Below are 7,748 nucleotides of genomic sequence, written 5' to 3' on the forward strand. Positions count from 1 at the left end.
TTTTCTCATAATGCTTTGTACTGCAGGTTTTGTCTTTATGTGTAGGATGTTGTCATCATGTAGTGATCTATTAGATTGATAGATCTACTATGATTACATGTGTTTGCTTGTTATGGTTTATTTGTATATATCGACATATTGTGGTTGGGTTAAAGCCGTCCTGTTTTATGTTGTAGGCCAAGATACATGAGCGGTCCAACTGTAGTGCAGGCCTTACGAGGCAGTTTAGTCAGACTGAAGGCCCAAGGAGGGTGGTCCAAGTATACTGTAGGCCTTACGAGGTGGTCCAATCAGACTGAAGTCCCAAGAAGAGCGGTCTAGGTGTACTGTAAGCCTTGCGAGACAGTCCAGTCAGACTGAAGGCTTACGTGTGCATGCATTGTACGTGTATTGTTGTGTGGGGTATTTTGAGGAACTCACTAAACTTTAGCTTACAATTGTGAATTTAAATGTTTCAGGTACTTCCACGGTTCGAAGAAAGACAAATGCATGATTGTACATACCTTCCTGAGGATTTTATGTTTTGAAAAAAGACATGTTTTTATAATTTTGATTTTTATGATGTGATGATTTTGATAATTCTCGGTTATGGAAACTACCTTATTATATTTTAAAAATGAAAACTTTTTCTATGTTTTTTGAGACGTTACAAACATACCAATAGATAGATGTAGGCCATATCTCAATATACCATATCTCAACATACCAACAATGAAAGAGTGTGACTTTGGAGGTGGACGTAGGCCATATCTCAACATATTATATCTCAACATACCACGTAAATAATGTGATTTTATATGTATATATTTATTCTTGTGTTTTCATGACATCACGTATATCCGGTGAAAATTTAAAAAAAAAAATGAAAAAACTAAACCTGTTATCTTTTTAAGCATTTTTTTTAGATTTATTGATAACTTGAAAAAGTTGGAATAGTTCATTTACCAAAAATAATTTATAACCTTTTTTTTTAATTTATGATAAAGTGCTCATTTTCTAACTATCACTTTCAACTAGATTCACCAAATTACGTGCTAAATCTCTCATCAGGTTGATATTATATCAGCTTTTTATAACTACAGCTAGAACCATATAAGATTTGAAGCACCTCTGAGCTACCAACCTTACCAAACCTAAAGAGATCAACCTTTTTATTTAATCAGCCTTAAGGATGGGACCCAAGATCAATCATGCATCTTTACTCATATCATATACCCATAAACTTTAACCCAAAAAATACTTTACTATTATTTTGTCAATTCATTTTGAAACGTTACCAGCCAAACGTCACCTAATTACTAATCTCATTAATAAAGTAAACACAATACAATATATACTTTTGTATACGGGTTTTTTTTTTTTTTTTTTTTTTTTTTGGGGGGGTATCTATGGACAATAATTGAGTCGAATACGGAAACATATAAAATTGGATTTGCGACAATGTAAAAAGAAATTAATAAATAACAAATTTGAAGATTGAATAGAAATTTTAAATAACCCATGCCGAAATTGAATAGATAGGCCGGTCATGCCAACAAATCATCGAACCAGGTCGATTAGTAACTAATTTGTAACCATATGGCCCACAACTATCAATTACTTGTTGGGCTTCTTCCATGGCCTCGACCCATAAGTTCACGGGCTTGAACCCGGCCCATGAAAACCGAATAGCCCAACAAGCAATCCTCTCATGCCTCTCGACCCTCTCTAAGCCTTCACATGCTACAATGTTCAAGATTTCTTGCCCGACCATGTCCTCTAGTCTAATCCGCTCTTCATCCGAAAGCTCCCCGATTGTAAATGTTGTGTCAATAGAATCAAAAATTGCACTATAATAATGCAACCCCTCAACAAAACGGTCTACTAAACGGGTTAAGTTGTGATTTGATTCTTGTTCAACAACTAGTACCAACTTTGGTGACATTGAATGAACCATCTTCAAAAATTCACCCATTTTCTTGCTTTCCTTTATTATATCGTTTTTGTTGTTAACCTTGAAATGTGTGTCAACATGATCATCCTGAGCCAATAATACATGAAGATTTAAGATTGATACAAAAGCTAACGCTTCACCGGGCTTTACCTCGAGCATGTCTTGTGTAAGATCCATTAGGGTGATATTTAAAGGGTTATATTGAAATGGCATATCTAAGCTTTTAGCCTCTTTGACAAGGGTAATGCCCAAGTCCTCTAGCATCACCTTGTTAGAACTAACACAAGTGATCCTTACTCGAGGTGGGCCCATAGGGCATTGAGCAAACTTTTGCAGAAGTCGAACCCATAATTGTGTGTCACATGAGCCCAAATCGATGATGTGTATGACACGATCCCAAGACATAGCTTGGGCTAGTGTCTGAGTTATGATAAGATATGCAAGAGACATATAAGGAAATGATTGAGAGAACATAGAGTTAGCATGATGGGCCCACCCTATGTTCATGCTCTTGCTTTCAGAGTTACCCAGGGCCTTGTAAAGACCAGGCCAACGCCTAATTATACGGTATGCTAGTGCGGTTGCAAACCTAGCAGCCAGTCGTTGGATTGAGTCACCGGTGACAGAAGCTAGTTGCGATATACGATTCAAACATAAGTCGGCACAGTGGAGATCACCAGAGGATGCATGGTTGGCACAAGTTAGCAATAATTGGATGAGTTTAACCCCTCTTTCTTCGGGTTTAAATGAGTGGGAATGATTTGATGATGGTATTGTTAAGGAAAGGGTCACATCTGGTTTCATTGATGGAGGTGAAAAACTTGTAGGATTCATGGTTAGACTATAATGAACTTAAAAGCTAATTGCATGGCTAATTTAAGTATGTATATACAATAAACCAAACAAAAAGAGTCAAATTTAAGGTTTAAAGGTAGGCGTCTAGCTTTTGGAAGCATCTTACATGTTTCAATCTTGCTATGGCCTAAAATAAGGCAAACCAATTTCCCATAAGCTTTAGTGACTTGTAAACGATGAACTGAAGGTTGTACCATGTCATGGGGGACGCTAAACTAAGTCCTGGTGGGGAAATATGTTTAACCGAAAAGAGAGACCAAACGTTTGTCCCTTACATAGAAGTGGGCAAACGGGCCAAATTTGGTACAAATGCTTGTCCAAACGTGGGATTCGAACAAAGAAAATTTGAGTTGAACATGGACGTTTTCGTCCGGATGGCATTAAGTTAATGTTAGTCTAATAAACTTAGGTATAAGGATGATAGCATAATGCCATTTAGTAGCCTTGTTTTTTACCCAAAATGCGAAAAGAGTAATGCCAAGTGAAGAGTATAACAATTATTGTTTAAAGGATACAACAATGGAATATAATATAATTAAGGTTAGCACAAAAATAATAAATGTGTCAAGACGGCCGATATATATATATATATATATATATATATATATATATATATATATATATATATATATATATATATATATAGATATATATAGAGGTTTAGGTTATATGAAAAACAATAAACCCTAAAAATAATAAAAATGCATTAAAAAAATACTTAGAGTTTACAATTTTTTTTTTTTTTTTTGAACTTTTTTATGAAAAAATCGCATGTTTTTAAATAAATTCGCTGATTTTTATTTGAATATTTTTTGAATTTAAATCAAAAACGAGTTGAATTTTTTTTTCAGCGGATTTACTAAAAAAACCTGCGATTTTTTTATAAAAAAATAAAAAAAAAAGTTTTGTAATCTCTAAGTATTTTTATGCATTTTTATGATTTTTAGGGTTTTTTTCTTTTCTAAATAACCCTTCCCTATATATATATATATATATATATATATATATATATATATATATATATATATATATATATATATATATATATATATATATATATATATATATATATATAGAGAGGGGTGAGAGTGGTTGAAAAGTTATAGTTTCTTTTATATATATATATATATATATATATATATATATATATATATATATATATATATATATATATATATATATATATATATATATATATGGGTGAGATTGGTTGAAAACTTATAAGTTCTCGAGAACCTGAAAATTAAAAGTAGATCATTGGATTAAAATTAATTCATTAATGATATAATCGTCATTTTACCAATCTCATTTAATGTTTAACTTTTTATGTTATTAAATATATATTAATATAAATATTAAAACAATTTACAAAATAAATCAAAATTTTGGATTTTTCAAAAAAATTGTATTTTTTGATATTTTTTTAAAAAAAGTGAAAATTTTTTACTTTTTTATAAAAGACATGAATTTTTGAAAAAAATTGAAAAAAATATTTTTTTTAAAAAAAACTAAAATTTTTTCAAAAAACTGCAATTTTTTCAAGAAACAACAATTTTTTTTTAAGAAAATTGCATTTTTTTCAAAAAAAAAAAAAAAAAAAAAAAAAAAAAAAAAACCCGTAAATTTTTTTTTTAAAAAACTATAATTTTTTCAAAAAAAGTGCAAGTTTTTTTTAAAAAAAAAAAGCTACATTGTTTTTCAAAAAAAAAAAAAAAAACTACAATTCTTTTTTAAAAAACTGCATTTAAAAAAACTGTAATTTTTTTCACAAAAACTGCATATTTTTAGGTCCATATATGCATATTTTTTGAAATGCATATATGCATATTTATTATAGTATAATATTTATAAGTAAATCATAAAAAATATCATTTTTATTAAGTAATCTATACACATAATAGTAGAAATATTTTATTCGACACAAAAAATATAAAAAAAATAAAAAATGCTACAAATTTCAAAAAGTTTTCGTATCTTCGTATCAATATTTCCTTATTTTCTTCAAATTATCATTTTTCACATCTTTAATATTCACCACAATTTCTTACAAATTTACAAGAAAATTAAAAAAATGAGTGATGCAAAAACACTTACAAAAAACCATATTTGATTTTTATGTGGTTAACATATGAATCACATTTATATATGATATCATATGTCAATAGCATGTAAATCACATGCGATTCACATATAAATCACATGTGATTCACATGCACATATGAATCACATTTATATATGATATCATATGTAAATCACATGTAAATTATATGTGATTTACATATGAATCACATGTGAATCATATGTGATTTACATGTGAATCACATGTGATTTACATGTAAATCACATGTGATGTACATGTAAATCACACGTGAATTACAAGTGAATCAAATGTGATTTACATGTGAATCAAATGTGATTTACATGTAAATTAAATGTGAATAATATGTGAATTATGTGTGATTTTCATGTGATTAAAATATGAATGTGTACATATATATATATATATATATATATATATATATATATATATATATATATATATATACACACACACACACGTAATTCATATGTAATTCACTTCTGATTTACATGTGAATCACATATTATTCATATATGATTTATATGTGATTAATATGTGAATCACATGTAAATATATGAATCACATCCAAATTAATACAACGGATATTATAGACGACAAAAGAAAAGATAACAATTGAGACTACACACCTGGAATCCAAATTAATATGAGGATATCCAAATACAATTCATAAAGCAGGTGTAGGAGAACATAAAACTTGTTCATAAAAATCATTAAAAAAAAACTAAGAAATTTGAAATTAATTGAGACTACACACCTGGAATCTAAATTAATGAAGCATTTCATTGACATCAGGCTTTTTTAGAATTTCTAGAATATCAAGAATAACCTTTAAACGACTTATATGAATAAGGCTTCAAATAACAATATTACAACAACAACAAAAGTCAAAATGAGCCTATATCAGGAACCAAAGTTATCAAACAGTGGGAAATAACAATATATTACCATTTGATACAAAAGCATGTGCATCCTACATAATTCATTAGCTAATACATGTTTAGCTTACCTTAATCTATCGAGTCCATCTTCAGATGAACTAACCTTATCAGGATCTACATAATATCACCGTCATCAAATTAATATTACAAAACTATTGAAAATACAATAATCAGACAATTAATAATTCATAATCTCATAGTTTCAAACTAAAGAGATATAGAGAAAAATGTGTAGATGACATACCAGTAAACCCTCAGAATCATATCCAGGGGCTTAATATAAATTTTGAGTTTCCACAAAACTAACCCATGGCAATGCTAAAACCAAAATGCTTGATGAAACAGTGAATTGAATTGACTGAAGAAAATCAACTTGTGTACAAACCATGCGACATAAACGGAACATTTTTGGAATGTACAAAAAAAGAGCAATGACCTAAGCAAGAAAAATCATAAAAGTTCATTGCTATGCTAAACTATAATAACTTATCTTATTTAATAAAAAGACAGATATGAATTTACTTCCTCAAAACTAGAAGTATGGTGATTATGATACTATTATTACTTAACATTGTGATGAAAAAAGGGTCTGTGTCAAATGAAACATAAATGTCTTGGCTAATTGCTATTAGTTTATAACAAAGGACCATTCGTCAATCATATGAACCTTAATAGTCAACAAAAATCATAATGATTTCTTAATGTAAATTGAGCAGCAAAAAGGAAGTAGAAATAAGTTGTAAACTTGTAATATGTATATATCTTACCCTTGGAAAAAACATGCGATTGGCCACTCAATTGCTCCAGAACCTAATTTATTTTTCATGAACAGTGAGTCCAAATCAAAATGCTTATTCACATATCACAAAACTAAATAAGTTATACTTTTGATGTTCACATATATGATGCTAGTGCTAAAACACAATTCAAAATCTGGAAGTGGTACAAAAATCGAACGACAGATGAGGCATAGATGCGAATCATATTTGCTCTTCAGAGATGTGTCAGCGATAAATTGCCAGTAACTGTGAGAAAATATGAGATAGAAAATGGATCAATGAAGAATCAATTGGGATCTATCACCGGAGAAGATGAAAATTGAGAGGAAGCATCAAAGAAGGTCTTCAGGATGAAGGAGATGAATATGAACACCAAATCGGATCGATGTAGGAGGGAAAGAGAGAGAGAGAGAGAGAGAGAGAGAGAGAGAGAGAGAGAGAGGAGAGAGATCTAGTGATGAATGTGCTACAGAGAGAGAGAGAGAGAGAGAGAGAGAAAGAGAGAGAGAGAGAGAGAGAGAGAGAGAGAGAGAGAGAGAGAGAGATCTTATAAAGGAGCGTGGAGTGATCGATCGAACTGGAAGAGTCCATTAATGGCTAGGGATCCAATGAATCATTTGTATGTAAGAGATCAGTGTTCTCTTCGACTTCGACTTGCATCAGGTCAACACAAATGAATTATACCGATTCTGTTATACCATCTCCATCTTCACCATCAGACTGGACCATCACAACAACGAGATCGATCATTAATGGCGGATTCTAGGTTACAACATTAGAAAAAGTGAGAGAAAAAGGGGATAACAACTTGAGAGAAATTGGATAATTAATCTAATTTTTCAGGGAATATCTTTTTATTCCAATATTACCCTTGATATTTTCTTAAAAGTCCTAAAATGTCATAAGAATTAATAATAATTACAATCAGGCCATTATTGATCCAAGCCTTTTATTTTTTTAATCCAACGCTCCACTTTTAGTGCTCGGAAAACTATGAGTTCTCAAATCATCATTCTCTCTCTCTCTCTCTCTCTCTCTCTCTGTGTGTGTGTGTGTGTGTGTGTATATATATATAGGCTTAAGTTATTTTGTTTTTACTAACTATTGTATGCCAGAATGCACAAATCTGGACCACCGGATGG

The 7,748-nt window shown here is 30.4% G+C and overlaps 1 pseudogene; it reads right to left on the minus strand.

Annotated features, from left to right (window-relative positions):
- Positions 1 to 1,489: 1,489 nt before the first annotated feature.
- Positions 1,490 to 2,767, minus strand: LOC145040891 (scarecrow-like protein 3 pseudogene; annotated as a pseudogene).
- Between the last annotated feature and the right edge of the window lie 4,981 nt (positions 2,768 to 7,748).

Source organism: Lactuca saligna, chromosome 4, assembly GCF_052625555.1.
Source record: "Lactuca saligna cultivar CGN05327 chromosome 4, ASM5262555v1, whole genome shotgun sequence".
Lineage (NCBI taxonomy): Eukaryota > Viridiplantae > Streptophyta > Magnoliopsida > Asterales > Asteraceae > Lactuca > Lactuca saligna.